The following is a 12669-nucleotide window of genomic DNA, read 5'->3' as shown; positions in this document are numbered from 1 at the left end:
AAGTCGTCGCTACGTTCTTGCAGAGGCACCATGTGCAGGTGTTCCCATATCTCGACGACTGGCTTATCAAAGGCCGCTCCAGGACCCAAGTGGAAACTCAGGTCACATTTATCAGAGCTACCTTTGAGAGCCTGGGTCGTCTACTAAATGAAGTGAAATCAATTCTATCTCCCATCCAGAGGACAGAGTTCATAGGGGCAGTACTGGACTCGACCCAAGCCAGGGCATACCTGCCACAGGCAAGGTTTCAGGCCCTCAATGACATAATCTGAGGCGTCATGCAGTTCTCCAACACTACAGCAAGAAACTGCCTGAAACTTCTCGGTCACATGGCTGCCTGTACCTACGTGGTGCAGCACGCCAGACTCAGGCTTCGACCGCTCCAGTCATGGCTTGCGTCACTGTGCCTCGCCCGGTCCTCGACTCCCTCTGGTGGTGGATTGACGCTCAGGAGGTGTGCTCATGGGTCCCCTTTGCTGCCCCACAGCCGTCTCTGTCATTGGTGATGGACGCATCAGACTTGGTCTGGTGAGCTCATCCGGGAGACCGCAGGCCTCCGGTTGCAAGCAGATCTATGTCTCCACATCAATGTCAGAGAGCTGAGAGCAGTGCGCCTGGAATGTCAGACATTCTGTCCTTACCTAACCGGACAACATGTATCAGTCATGATGGACAATACGACAGCAATGTTCTATATCAACAAACGGGGGTGCACATGCCTCTACCCTGTGCCAAGAAGCCCTCATGCTGTGGGACTTCTGTGTAGAACATTCAATTCACCTGCAGGCGTCATACCTCCCCAGGATTCAGAACGAGCTGGCAGATCACCTCAGCAGGTCGTTCCACAGCCACGGGTGGTTCCTTTTACCCAGACGTCGCAATTTCAATGTTCCAGTGGCGGGGGTTTCCCCCATAGACCACTTCATGACGCGATGCAACAGGAAGTGCCAGCAGTTCTGCTCCTTTTAAAATCACAGCCTGGGCTCTAGCGCGGATTCGTTCCTCTTCCATTGGGGAGGTTCTCTCTTATATGCCTTTCCAACAATACCACTCGTTCACGAGGTGCTGCTCAATATCCGCAGGGATTAAGCTCAGGTCATACTGGTAGCACCGGCTTGGCCCCGTCAGCAGTGGTACACATCCCTTGCTGCTCTCCCTGGCCCTTCTCACACAAAATCATGGACGTCTCCAGCACCCAAACCTTCAGTCGCTCCACCTCACTGTGTGGAAGCTACATGGTTAAATCCGTTGGAGCTTTCCTGCTCAGACCAGGTTAGACAGGTCCTCCTTGACAGTAGGAAACCCTCTATGAGAGCCATATACCTTGCCAAGTGGAAGAGATTTTCAGTCTGGTCAGCACAGCATCATTCACCTCCGACACTAGCTTCAGTGCCGCACATTCTGGACTACCTCCTCCATCTGAAGCAGGAGGGTCTCTCATTGTCTTCTATACAAGTGCACTTAGCCACCATCTCAGCATTCCACCAGGAGATGCAGGGCCGCTTGGTATTTGCTAATCCTATGGTCAGCCGATTCCTAAAGGGGCTCAACAGATTATACCCTCATGTCCGTCAGCCAGTCCCTGCCTGGGACCTCAACTTGGTCCTTTCTAGGCTCATGGGCCTCCCTTTGAGCCTTTGGCTACATGCTCCCTGCTCTACCTCTCTTACAAGGTCGTGTTCCTGTTGGCAATAACCTTGGCCAGGAGGGTGTCTGAGCTCAGGGTCTTGACATCAGACCCTCCCTACACCATGTTCTATAAGGACAATGGGTCAGCTCAGGCCTCAACCTTCCTTGCTCCCAAAGGTTGTCTCGCAGTTTCACATCAACCAGGACATCTTCCTCATGGTTTTCTACCCTAAACCTCATTCCAGCAGCAGGGAGCAGAGACTCCACTCTCTGGATATTTGCAGGGCACTGGCCTTTTACATCGAGAGAATTAAACCGTTCAGAAAATCGATCCAGTCGTTTGTGGCAGTGGCGGACAGGATGAAAGGTCAGCCAGTTTCATCCCAGAGCATCTCATCGCAGATCGTATCCTGTATCCGTGTGTGCTACGACCTGGCAAGTGTCCCCGCACCTCCGATTACTGTGCACTCTACCAGGGCGCAGGCTTCATTTACAGCGTTCCCGATGCAGGTGCCCACCCAGGAAATCTGCAGAGCGGTGATGTGGTCCTCCATACACACTTTCGCCGCGCATTATGCAATTACCCAGTAGGCCGGAGACGATAAGGCCTTCAGACGAGCAGTACTCCAATCAGTGGACAACTCCGACCCCACCTCCTGAACTTGGCTTGGGATTCATCTGTTTGGAATGGACATGAACAAGCACTTGAAGAAGAAAAACAGTTACTCACTTCTCGTAATGGTTATTCTTCGAGATGTGTTGTTCATGTCCATTCCAATACCCACCCTACTACTCCTCAGTCAGAGTAGCTGGCAAGAAGGAACTGAAGGGGTGGTAGGTTGGCTGGGCTATATATTGAGCGCCATGAAGGTGCAACTCCAGGGAGCGCCCAGGCCGACCCGACACTGCTAGGGGGAAAATCTTCCAGCCACCATGCACGTGTGTGTGCGCACACACCTGATTGGAATGGACATGAACAACACATCTCAAAGAACAACAGTTACGAGAAGTGAGTAACCGTTTTTTCTGCCACCTTTACTTATGTTGATTAGTACCTTATTTAGCTATTAGGCTAATTGATGGAGTAAAGTATTGCTCAGTTTCAGTCAGGGTAGCTGATTCTGAATCTAAGGCCTTGTCTACACTACGAGAGTAGTTCGAATTTACTTGCATCGAATTTTTGGAATCGATATTGCAAAGTCGAACGTCTGTGTCCACACTAAGGACAGTAATTCGACTTTGTGAGTCCACACTAACGGTGAAAGCGTCGACATTCGAAGCAGTGCACTGTGGTCAGCTATCCCACAGTTCCCGCAGTCCCCTCTGCCCATTGGAATTCTGGGTGTAGCCGGCAATGCCTTCTGGGTAACAAAATGTGTCGAGGGTGCTTTTGGGTAACTGTCGTCATCCGTCCATCACTCCCGCCCTCCCTCCCTGAAAGCGCCGGCGGGAAATCAGTTCGCGCACTTTTCCAGTCATTGACAGCGCGGATGCCACAGCACTGCGAGCATGGAGCACGCTGCGACCATCGCTGCAGTTGTGGCCGCTCTCAACGCCTCGCAGCTTATCATACACCTTTCCCTGAGGCAGATGCAGAAAAGTCAGGCGAGGAGGCTACGGCACCGCGGTGATGTCCTGAAGTCTGAGAGTAGCACAGACCTCTCAGAAAGCAGGGGACCCAGCGCCGAGGACATCACGATGGCAATGGGTCATGTTGATGCCGTGGAACGGCGATTCTGGGCACGGGAAACAAGCACTGAGTGGTGGGACCGCATAGTGCTGCAGGTCTGGGATGAATCCCAGTGGCTGCGAAACTTTCGCATGCGGAAGGGAACTTTCCTGGAACTTTGTGAGTTGCTGTCCCCTGCCCTGAAGCGCAATGACACCCGGTTGCGAGCTGCACTGAGTGTACAGAAGCGAGTGGCCATAGCCCTCTGGAAGCTTGCAACGCCAGACAGCTACCGGTCAGTCGCGAACCAGTTCGGGGTGGGCAAATCTACCGTGGGGGTTGTTGTGATGCAAGTAGCCAAGGCAATCGTTGATGTACTGCTGCCAAAGGTAGTGACCCTGGGAAACGTGGAGGCGATCATAGATGGCTTCGCAGCGATGGGATTCCCAAACTGCGGTGGGGCCATAGATGGAACTCACATCCCTATTCTGGCACCGGACCACCAAGCCACCCAGTACATTAACCGAAAGGGCTATTTTTCCATGGTGCTGCAAGCACTGGTGGACCACAGGGGACGTTTTACCAACATCTACGTGGGATGGCCGGGCAAGGTTCATGACGCTCGTGTTTTCAGGAACTCTGGTCTGTTTAGACGGCTGCAACAAGGTATTTACTTCCCGGACCACAAAATAACTGTTGGGGATGTGGAGATGCCTATAGTCATCCTCGGGGACCCAGCCTACCCGCTAATGCCCTGGCTCATGAAGCCCTATACTGGCGCCCTGGACACTGAAAAAGAACTCTTCAACTACCGGCTGAGCAAGTGCAGAATGGTGGTGGAGTGTGCTTTTGGCCGTCTCAAGGGGAGATGGAGAAGCTTACTGACTCGCTGTGATCTCAGCGAAACCAATATCCCCATTGTTATAGCAGCTTGCTGTGTGCTCCACAATCTCTGTGAGAGCAAGGGGGAGACCTTTATGGCGGGGTGGGAGGTTGATGAAAATAGCCTGGCTGCTGATTACGCTCAGCCAGACAGCCGGGCGATTAGAAGAGACCTGCGGGAAGCGCTGTGCATCCGGGAGGCTTTGAAAGCAAAGTTCCTGAGTGAGCAGGGTAACCTGTGACTTTTAAGTTTGTGTACAGAGAAGCTGAACCTGCCCCCGTTTCTTTACCCAGTTAATGTTGACTATCCTACCCAGTTACATACCCCCTTCACCCCCTTCCAACACACGTTTCGAAATAAAAATAGTTCTACTTTGTTAATGCACACCGTTTTTTTTAATACTGTTTTCGCGGGAATTTTTTAAAACTGGGACGCAGACTGTGGTGCGGAGCGGGTGTAGTGTAGTGACGCGAATGAAGCTTCTAAACTCAAGGATTGACGGGCTCCGCTGCGGTGGGATGGTTGTTTCAACGGAGCCTGTCACCCCTCCTGATCGGGACTGTGTGTATGGGGGGGCTATGTGACTTTGTGGCAGGGGGAGGACGATTACAGATCCCCTGCTGCATGGCTCTGTGATCCTGCATAAGGACTGCCGCTTAAGATCTGTAACTGCCCTCCCCCGCCACAAAGTCACAGAGCAACCCACCCCCCACCACATAACATGAAAACAACCTCCCAGACTAACCAGGGTAACTAGTCACTGCATCACTGCACTGTGTATGTGCCCTGCTGCTGTGCCTGCCCCCGCCTATGTACCCTGCCAAAGGTGACTGTCCTGTCCAATTACCAACCCCCTTTCCCCTCCTCCTCCAAAAGAACATGATTGAAACAGTAGTTAACATGAACGTATTTTTTATTATCAACTACACATGGAACTGGGAGGTGAAACTTGGACGGGGGCTTGTGTCAGGCGGGAAGGAAAGAACTTTTCAAGTTTTGGGGAATGAGAGCCTTCTGCTACTAGAGCTCTCTGCAGGGGTGGAGTGAGAGTTAGCAGGGACTCTGCCGCCTCTCCTTCTTTGCACTTTGGGTGAGGTGGGTATGGGACTTGGTGGCGGGGGAGGGCGGTTAGAGATGGACTGCAGCGGGGCTCTGTCCTCCTGCCTCCGTTCCTGCAGAACATCCACAAGGCGCCGGAGCGTGTCTGTTTGCTCCCTCAGTAGTCCAAGCAGCGTTTGAGTCGCCTGCTGGTCTTCCTGCCGCCACCTCTCCTCCCGATCCATGTTTGCTTGCTGCATTTGGGTCAATTTCTCCCGCCACTGGGTCTGCTGTGCTGCCTGGGCTTGGGAACAGGCCATAAGTTCAGAGAACATGTCCTCCCGTGTCCTCTTCTTCCTATGCCTAATCTTCGCTAGCCTCTGGGAGTGTGATGCCAGGCTAGGTTGTGAGACAGTCGCAGATGTGGCTGTGGGAATGGGAAAAAGGGAGTGAATTCCTCAGAAAGATAAATGTAGTTGTGAACCAAGAACATAGTCTTTCTCTGTGAACAAGACCATGCACAGCACCTATCACATGCGCACTCAGCACAAGGTCGAATTCTCGGCCTTCGCATTCAGTGCCTGGGGTCTTCCACAGCACATTTGAGAAGCGGGGCAGCACAACGGAATTTCTGTTGCAGGCAGACATGGTAAGCCGTAGACTTGTGGCAGTTTAAAACTTTTATATTACCACTGGCCTCATTTCACATTTAAAGCAATGTCAGTACCTGCTGCCAGCAATCCGGCAAGCGGGAACTCTGCCCCTGTCCCACCCCCTCGCGGCTGTCCCCAGGAACGATCCCTTTCGGCAGCCCCTCTCCCGCCTCCACCGCGTGGCTGCAAACCAGCGGTTACAGTTCTGTAAAGGAACGAGCAAGCAGTCCCAACACTAACATTCCCCTACCTAATTCAAAGCAGGTCACCATGGGCGACATCACCCTGATGAGGATCTCTGACAGCGAGAGAGAGAGAATGCTCCGGGAAAGCCTCCAAAGACCAGGGCCGTATGCCGCCCTGCTGTGCAGAGCAATGATTCCCGAGTACTTGATAGTCTCGTGGCGCGGCAACGTGTCGTACTTCGGAGGACCCAATAAGGCCGCTCTCCCCAGGAACCTCATGCAACGGCTTTCCAATTACCTCCAGGAGAGCTTCATCGAGATGTCCCGGGAGGATTACTGCTCTATCCCTGCACATATAGACCGCATTTTACTCTAGCTGCAGTAGCAGGGACTAAACAGTAGAGCGGCTTGGGCAGGACAATCACGGAAAACCGGACATTGCTAGATTTTTTTTCAAAACTTGCACTGCCCATGACTGAACCGTTAAGTGCCTAGGGCAAAGTAATCATGAACAACCCATTCTTTTAATTGTTAATATTCCTGTTCTGTTAAAAATAAATGTTTAGATGTTTACAACACTTACTGGCTGATCCTTCCCCAGATTCTGTGTCCGGGGTAACGGCTGGGGACGCTTCGTAGGGGATCTCTGTAAGGGTGATGAAGAGATCCTGGCTGTCGGGGAAATCAGCGTTGTGAGCGCTGCCGACTGCCTCGTCCTCCTTATCTCCTTCCTCATCTTCCCCGTCCGCTAACATGTCCGAGGAACCGGCCGTGGACAATATCCCATCCTCAGAGTCCACGGTCAGTGGTGGGGTAGTGGTGGCGGCCGCACCGAGGATGGAATGCAGTGCCTCATAGAAACGGGATGTCTGGGGATGGGATCCGGAGCGTCCGTTTGCCTCTTTGGTCTTCTGGTAGCCTTGTCTCAGCTCCTTGATTTTCACGCGGCACTGCGTTGCATCCCGGCTGTATCCTCTCTCTGACATGTCTTTTGAGATCTTCTCATAGATCTTTGCATTCCGTTTCTTGGAGCGCAGCTCAGAAAGCACGGACTCATCGCCCCACACAGCGATGAGATCCAATACTTCCCGATCAGTCCATGCTGGGGCCCTCTTTCTATTCACAGACTGCACGGCCATCACTGCTGGAGAGCTCTGCATCGTTGCCAGTGCTGCTGTGATCGCCACGATGTCCAGACAGGAAATGAGATTCAAACTGGCCAGACAGGAAAAGGAATTCAAATTCAAATTTTCCCGGGGCTTTTCCTGTGTGGCTGGTCAGAGCATCCGAGCTCGTACTGCTGTCCAGAGCGTCAACAGAGTGGTGCACTGTGGGATAGCTCCCGGAGCTATTAGCGTCGATTTCCATCCACACCTAGCCTAATTCGACATGGCCATGTCGAATTTAGCACTACTCCCCTCGTCGGGGAGGAGTACAGAAGTCGAATTAAAGAGACCTCTATGTCGAACTAAATAGCATCGCAGTGTGGACGGGTGCAGGGTTAATTCGATGTAATGGCGCTAACTTCGACATAAACGCCTAGTGTAGACCAGGCCTAAGTAAATAAATGATACACTTCTGTCATGTCTTTCCATTTGATCTCATCAATTAGAAAGAGCCTGTGATGACAGCTCAATTTTTTAAGTAGAAGCAGCATTTTCCTCTGAAATGAGAGTGAGAGAGAGAGAGAGAGAGAGAGAGCTGAATAAGTAAGAAAATATTCCCAGGATGAAAGATCGAAAGAGGAGAGAATAAGAGAGGCGTTCTAAGTGTTCCATTTCTGTCTTCACTTTGTAATAGAGTATAACCAGATACTTTTTTCTCCTGAGAGGTCCTTAGCATCCCTTATGGAGCATATATCTGTTTCCCATTTTAAGTAATTTCCTTCCCCCCCTATTCCAGTCACCATCCTCCAGATTAAGGGGAGCTAGATCCAGCTCACTTGGAGCCAATTAGAAAAGCAGTTTCTCAAGTGACCATAACAGCATCAAATGAGAGAACCAAGGCACTCACCTAGACTAAGCATGTTTCCTGGGTAGCATTCCAAGTCCATATTTGCCTGAAGAGTAAGAGTCCATTGTGAGCTGCTTCCTCAGTCTTCACTCTGACTCCTTTCGAGAGCATCATGGTGACTAATTTGCTCATTTTTCTCCAAGCAGTATTTTTTTACTGATACGCATAAAATAGCATCTTTTTCCTGTTATCTTTTGTTTAGCAATTGCTAGCTATTACACAAGTTCTTCAGCTTGGAGGTTGGCAATTGTGTGGGGAATTTGCTTTTCTGAATATTAAAATGTGAACTATTCATGTTCTAAAACCTAAATCACAGTAGATTGTACCACTTGAATCAATATTTAAATATTAAATACTTAATGTCTTCTAAGACAAACATTTATAAATCTATAGATCTTCAGTATTTCACACTTTTCTCATTTGCTATTGCAGCTAAAGTGATCATCGCTAACAGGTGTCCAGGTACTAAAAACTACCACACTTCAGTTGCTTCCCAGGGTGTATAAAATCATAACTAAACATACTTTGTGATTCACAGTCACTTTGTTTTATTGAAAGTCCAAGTAAATTTTCATTGTTAACCGTGAAGCAGTTTTATTTTGAAGTGACAAAGATTTTATGCCACAAAGCTTTTTTAGCAAAAATATAATTTTACATCTGGCTTTGCAATCCCTGATGCACATAATTACCAATAACTTTGACTTCAGCATATCTACTCATGTTGTTAATGGGACTATTCATGTGAGGAAAATAATATCTGTTTTAATGTTTGTAGGATCAGGGTCTTCATTTTCAGTATTTTGGGTTTTCATATAGTAGTTGTGTAAATTCAAATAAGGGATTCTACCAGCAGTTGCACTTCCTTAAAAAACAAAAACAACAACAACAAAACCTGCATTTTTATGTCATTATAAATTTTAATCTAAATTTGTAATGCCACAGATTTTCAAATTAATTTTGCAAAGGCACAACCTGATTTAAATCAATGATTAAAAATAAAATCAAGTGATTTAAATCGCCTTGATTTAAACTGCTCTATCCTGTTTCTCCCTATTCTAAGGTAAGGGTAGAATGTCCCTGTCTCTTGGAAACCACAGAATGATAACTATTAGTAAATGTTGACACTAATGGCAACAGTTGTGTGAACAAATTTATAAAAATGAAGGATTCTTTAAAGCTTTCGATGTAAGGATATTATTCTGATTATTTAATCAGAAATCAGTTAAAACCTTTAATGAATAATCAGATTCTGTATGGTTAACCACTGTCTCCTGTAAAAATTAGAATTCCTTCCAGACAATAAGAAAATTACACATAGATTTTCCTGACCCTTCTAATGTCTAGGCAAATGTTTAAGAATTAACTGTGCTAAAATAGAGGACATAGCCAATGTGTGAAAATGTTTAGAATACTTGTCTTTATGGAATGGGAATATTAACAAGAAGTTGTGGAAACTGAGACTATGAATGTACGGTTTCTCATCATATAAGCTATTTCTCTATGCTAGGAACACCAGGCAAAGTTAAAGGGGCAAGAAAAGAGGGGGTATATTTCAGTACATGAAGGCTTTGCATGGTGTAATTTTGAGTAAGAGCATGGGAAGTAAAAGGACAAGAAAATTTTCTTCCCTTCCTCCATTTTATGAACTAGAGAGAGCACATTGCTATTAAGCAGGATAACATCCTGGTAACTTCTAGTGGTATGTCCCCATGTATCTATAAATTTCTATATGGGCGGCAATATACTTCCTAGACTTCCTGGTTACAACCACGTTCTGCAGAACCGGTTAGCCCTGTGCAAAATCTGTAGATGGTAAAGCAATTTAGTTCAATTATCAATCAGTACCAAAAGCTGGCTCTGTTTCCCCACACACTATAGGAATGCTGTGCTCTGTTTTGTTATTTTATGTTAGTGATTACAGTAGAACCTCAGAGTTATGAACACCTCAGAAATGGAGGTTATTCATAATTCTGAAATGTTCTTACCTCTGAACAAACATTATGGTGGTTGTTTCAAAAGTTTACAACTGAACATTGACTTAATGCAACTTTGAAACTTTACTATACAGAAGAAAAATGCTGCTTTAACCATCTTAATTTAAATGAAACAAACAGAACCAGTTTCCTTACCTTTTCAAATCTTTTTTTTTTTTAAACTTTCCCTTTATTTTTTAGTACCTTAAGTTTAACACAGTACTGTACTGTCTTTGGTAGGTGGTTGTTTGTGGGGTTTTTTGTTTGTTTGTTTTTGGTCTTTGCTGCTGCCTCATTGGGTACTTCGGGTTCCAAATGAGGTGTGTGGTTGACTGGTCAGTTCGTAACAACTGCAGCAGTTGTATCTCTGAGAAATGCAGGCATAACATAAGAGATTTCATTATTAATTAGATACATCATATTTTATTGCTTTTACTTCTTTTGTAACAAACACAGTAATCAGACAGGATTATCCCGCCCTCCCTCCGAAAGGAAAGCAAGCCGTAAAACCCTCTGTGGTGCAAAAACAGGTTATACCAATACTTATTACAGAAATACAGTACTTTGAATATAATGTAAATCAAGAAACATTCCAGATTTAAGTAGTAACTGCTATGATTAATTTATCATAAATTAAACTAAAATATCATATACACAGATTTTTTTTGTAATTATGATTGTCTGTCTTGTCCCATTGATGCTTGAGATCCTGAATTATCTGTTTTGAATTCAACATTATCTATTAAAGTAGCTAATTGAGCAACTCACAGTTCCAGTGACAGGAAACTATTTTATGTTATAATTATTTTCTATTAAATGGTACGAATAGGTAATATACTATGACAACACAATATCATGTCTCATTTTTGTTTTACTTTTTTAAAATAATAAATCAGTACTTTTGAAGACTTTTAATTTGTTTTATAATCCCATTCATAATTTTGGTTTTCCCTTTCATTGCTGCAGCATTTTGCTATATAAATGCTATCCATGATGGAATGATGAAAGCAAAAGCTTAATATAATACTGTAGTATAAAGAAACAGTATTTTCTTCAGTTTCAGAAATGTTGTGGGCAAAAAGTTTATATTAATGTTGCTTGCTTGCAATTTTTTTAAATTAATACTCTTACAAAAATGTGAAATAGGCACCTATACTACATTATATATAAATATTAATAGCTTAGAGGCAATATTCCAGATATTCAGATTGTATATAAATAGTAAATTAGGAAATAACTGGTTCAATTATGTTATTAAATGTTATCACAATAGCTTGCCTTACACCCTGGCATTAAGTTCTTCATATCTTCTCTCACAAATACAGCAAAGTTACTTTTCCCAGCTATATATTTACAATATATATATACAATATATTTACAAAGGTTTGGGGTATCCCTTACATCTTCATAAAATCAGGATTCTACTGAACATACCCTAGACACAGAATTAAAATAACATTCTACTCTCTGAGCAACTCACACTTTTATGTGAATCCAGATGTTGACAATTAAATAATCTAATATTGTAACTTAATTACATCTGTTAAAAACATAACTATCCTTCAATTCCTGGAGATTATACTATCACCACAGTTTGAATTAATGTATAAATATAATTTGCTTGCTACTTCTGCTTTCACAAATGACATTTTTTTAAAAATCACCATTAATTGGAATAATGCCTCTAACTCTTTGATTAGTTTGGACAAGTGATCTTGCAATAATGGGTAACACCAAATTCAGACATTTCTTTGTATTACAAAAAGAACAGGAGTACTTGTAGCACCTTAGAGACTAACAAATTTATTAGAGCATAAGCTTTCATGGGCTACAACCCACTTCTTCGGATGCAGTTTCATTTAGTACTACTGTAATTGTGTGTTAGCTGTTCTAAATATATTTATTTATTTTTTATATATCTATATAAGAAATATATTGATACATATATATCTCTATGTTGACAGGGCACGTATGAGCACCAGAGTAACAAGTAGTTTCAAAATGCACAGGAAAACACATGTGCATTAGTAACAGAGAATGTAAAATAATGGCTATTGAAATTAAATTAACATGCTTTTTTTTTTCCTTTTTGAAATTTCAGAAATCTGAAAGGTATTGTTGAAAAAGTGTAATATATGTTTACATGTCAATAATTGCAGGTTATGAAAAGTTTTTAAATTAAGAATTGTCAATTCATATTTTTCTATTTGTACAAATCTTTCTGTGTGGCTTCTTTTGGTTTAGTCATAGCTCTGGAAAAAACAGACGTGCCAGTCACAATATAATCTGTATTATAGTCAGAGTGGGAGAATAATTTAAATAATTAAAATACTCTTTTAATATTATTGAAGCTTAATTTCAGTTTTATACGTTGCTTATCTGAGTGGCCAAATTACATGTCTGCATGCCCAATATAAAGTGTTTCCATTGGGGGAAATTGTGCTGTTTCTAATTTTGTGACCTCATTTACAGTATTAAGGCAAATTGACATAGTATCTTCTATAAAATGGAGAGGTGAATGGTAATTTTAATCCATTTATAAATCTTTTGTCACATAAATCAGAACTATTTAGCTGAATCAGTTCAAGAAATAGCAGAAAACCGAGAGTAAAAAATCATATATTTA

The 12669-nt window shown here is 44.4% G+C and overlaps 1 protein-coding gene across 2 annotated transcripts in view; it reads left to right on the top strand.

Moving 5' to 3' along the window:
* The window catches only part of LOC117884794 (sodium channel protein type 2 subunit alpha-like), a 140957-nt gene that overhangs the window by 79487 nt on the left and 48801 nt on the right, over positions 1-12669 (top strand). The window lies entirely within an intron of this gene.

The sequence above is a fragment of the Trachemys scripta genome, chromosome 11 (assembly GCF_013100865.1).
Source record: "Trachemys scripta elegans isolate TJP31775 chromosome 11, CAS_Tse_1.0, whole genome shotgun sequence".
NCBI classification, from domain to species: Eukaryota; Metazoa; Chordata; order Testudines; family Emydidae; genus Trachemys; species Trachemys scripta.
The sequence above is the reverse complement of the archived record's forward strand: the minus strand, read 5'-3'. Positions and strand labels throughout refer to the sequence as shown.